Source organism: Arachis stenosperma, chromosome 4, assembly GCF_014773155.1.
Source record: "Arachis stenosperma cultivar V10309 chromosome 4, arast.V10309.gnm1.PFL2, whole genome shotgun sequence".
Taxonomy (NCBI): Eukaryota; Viridiplantae; Streptophyta; class Magnoliopsida; order Fabales; family Fabaceae; genus Arachis; species Arachis stenosperma.
In genome coordinates this window covers 84,064,618-84,067,815 of record NC_080380.1, presented here as the reverse complement: position 1 = coordinate 84,067,815, position 3,198 = coordinate 84,064,618, and the positions used below count along the sequence as shown (strand labels likewise).

At 39.5% G+C, this 3,198-nt stretch overlaps 1 non-coding gene across 1 annotated transcript; it reads right to left on the bottom strand.

Annotated features, from left to right (window-relative positions):
- Positions 1–277: 277 nt before the first annotated feature.
- On the bottom strand, positions 278–385 carry LOC130978165 (small nucleolar RNA R71). The gene has a single exon (XR_009085823.1). It is a non-coding gene; the product is annotated as a small nucleolar RNA R71 (small nucleolar RNA).
- Between the last annotated feature and the right edge of the window lie 2,813 nt (positions 386–3,198).

The window sequence follows — 3,198 nt, the reverse complement described above, 5'->3', positions numbered from 1 at the left end:
GAAGCCTCAACTAGTTGCTCTAATGCAACAGAACTGCAAGTTTCATGGACTTCCATCAGAAGATCCCTATCAGTTTTTAACTGAGTTCTTACAGATCTGTGATACTGTTAAGACCAATGGAGTAGATCCTGAAGTCTACAGGCTCATGCTTTTCCCTTTTGCTGTAAGAGACAGAGCTAGAACATGGTTGGACTCACAAACTAAAGATAGCCTGGACTCTTGGGATAAGCTGGTCACGGCCTTCTTGGCCAAGTTCTTTCCTCCTCAAAAGCTGAGCAAGCTTAGAGTGGATGTTCAGACCTTCATACAAAAAGATGGTGAATCCCTCTATGAAGCTTGGGAAAGATACAAGCAGTTAACCAAAAAGTGTCCTTCTGACATGCTTTTAGAGTGGACTATTTTGGATATATTCTATGATGCTCTATCTGAGTTCTCTAAGATGTCACTGGACCATTCTGCAGGTGGGTCCATTCACCTAAAGAAAATGTTTGCAGAAGCTCAAGAACTCATTGACATGGTTGCAAATAACCAATTCATGTACACCTCTGAGAGAAATCCTGTGAGTAATAGGACGCCTCAGAGGAAGGGAGTTCTTGAAATTGATGCTCTGAATGCTATATTGGCTCAGAACAAAATGTTGACTCAACAAGTCAACATGATTTCTCAGAGTCTGAATGGATTGCAAAATTGATGAGCGGATAATTTGTACGCTTTTTGGCATTGTTTTTAGTATGTTTTTAGTATGATTTAGTTAGTTTTTAGTATATTTTTATTAGTTTTTAGTTAAAATTCACTTTTCTGGACTTTACTTTGAGTTTGTGTGTTTTTCTGTGATTTCAGGTATTTTCTGGCTGAAATTGAGGGATCTGAGCAAAAATCTGATTTAGAGGCTGAAAAGGACTGCAGATGCTGTTGGATTCTAACCTCCCTGCACTCGAAGTGGATTTTCTGGAGCTACAGAAGCCCAATTGGCGCGCTCTCAACGGCGTTGGAAAGTAGACATCCTGGGCTTTCCAGCAATATATGATAGTTCATACTTTGCCCAAGATTTGATGGCCCAAATCGGCGTGGCAAATCAGCCTCAGAATTTCCAGCGTTTAACGCTGGAACTGGCATGAAACTTGGAGTTAAACGCCCAAACTGGCATGAAAACTGGCGTTTAACTCCAGAAAAGGTCTCTACACATGAAAGCTTCAATGCTCAGCCCAAGCACACACCAAGTGGGCCCGGAAGTGGATTTTTCTGTCATTTACTCGTTTCTGTAAACCTTAGGTTACTAGTTCACTATTAATAGGATCTTTTGACATTGTATCTGTACCTCATGACACTTTACACGTTTCTTTGTGTACCTTCCACGGCATGAGTCTCTAAACCCCATGGTTGGGGGTGAGGAGCTCTGCTGTGTCTTGATGGATTAATGCAATTACTACTGTTTCTCATTCAATCATGCTTGCTTCCATTCTAAGATATTACTTGTTCTTAAACCGGATGAATGTGATGATCCGTGACACTCATCATCATTCTCAACTATGAACGTGTGCCTGACAACCACCTCCGTTCTACCTTAGACTGAGTAGATATCTCTTGGATTCTTTAACCGGAATCTTCGTGGTATAAGCTAGAACTGATGGCGGCATTCAAGAGAATCCGGAAGGTCTAAACCTTGTCTGTGGTATTCTGAGTAGGATTCAATGATTGAATGACTGTGACGTGCTTCAAACTCCTAGCAGGCGGGGCGTTAGTGACAGACGCAAAAGAATCACTGGATTCTATTCCGGCCTGACCGAGAACCGACAGATGATTAGCCATGCTGTGACAGAGCATAGGAACGTTTTCACTGAGAGGATGGGAGGTAGCCACTGACAACGGTGAAACCCTACATACAGCTTGCCATGGAAGGAGCCTTGCGTGTTTGAGGAAGAAGACAGTAGGAAAGCGGAGATTCAGAAGATGGAGCATCTCCAAAGCCTCAACCTATTCTCCATTACTGCATAACAAGTACTTATTTCATGTTCTTTTGCTTTTCACAATCAATCCTGATAACTTCTGATATCCTGACTAAGATTTATAAGATAACCATAGCTTGCTTCAAGCCGACAATCTCCGTGGGATCGACCCTTACTCACGTAAGGTATTACTTGGACGACCCAGTGCACTTGCTGGTTAGTTGTGCGGGGTTGCAAAAGTGTGATTGCAATTTCGTGCACCAAGTTTTTGGCGCCGTTGCCGGGGATTATTCGAGTTTGGACAACTGACGGCTTATCTTGTTGCTTAGATTAGGACTGTTTTATTTTTGTTGGTTTAGAGTCTTTTAGTTGAGTCTAGTTTCATATTTTAAGTTTGGTGTCAATTGCATGCTTTTTGTTTTTCTTTTAATTTTCGAATTTGCATGTCTTTAGTCCCTTTTTGATCCGTAAAAATTCTAAGTTTGGTGTCCTCTTTGTGTTTTTCTCTTAAAAATTTTCGAAAAATTGCGTTTGATCTTCTAAAAATTTTAAGTTTGGTGTCAATTTGTTGTTTTTCTCTTTCCTCTTTTCAAAAATCAAATCTTTTTCATAAAAATTTTTCAATCATATCTTTCTAATTGCTAACCTCAAAATCTTTTTAATCAACTAATTGATTCAGTTTTCAATTTGCTTTGATCTTATTTTCTTTTTGATTTTCGAATTTTTATTTTAATTTCCTTTTGTTTTATTTTATTTCATTTTATTTTATTTTTTTTATTTCGGTTAAAAAAAAACAAAATTTATCTATTTGCAAAACAATTCCCTTTATCCACTATGGACCTAAGTGGGATTGATCAGTCCAGAAGGACTCTGGGGTCATATGCTAACCCCATTACAGCTGCATATGGGAGTAGCATCTGTACACCTCCCATCAAAGCAAGCAGCTTTGAGCTAAATCCTCAACTCATTATCATAGTGCAGCAAAATTGCCAGTATTTCGGTCTTCCACAGGAAGAACCTACTGAGTTTCTGGCACAGTTCTTGCAAATTGCTGACACAGTACATGATAAAGAGGTGGATCAGGATGTCTACAGATTATTACTGTTTCCATTTGCTGTAAAAGATCAAGCTAAAAGGTGGTTGAATAACCAACCTACAGCAAGCATAAAGACATGGAAACAGTTATCAGACAAATTCCTGAATCATTTTTACCCTCCAAAGAGGATGACACAGCTAAGGCTGGACATCCAAG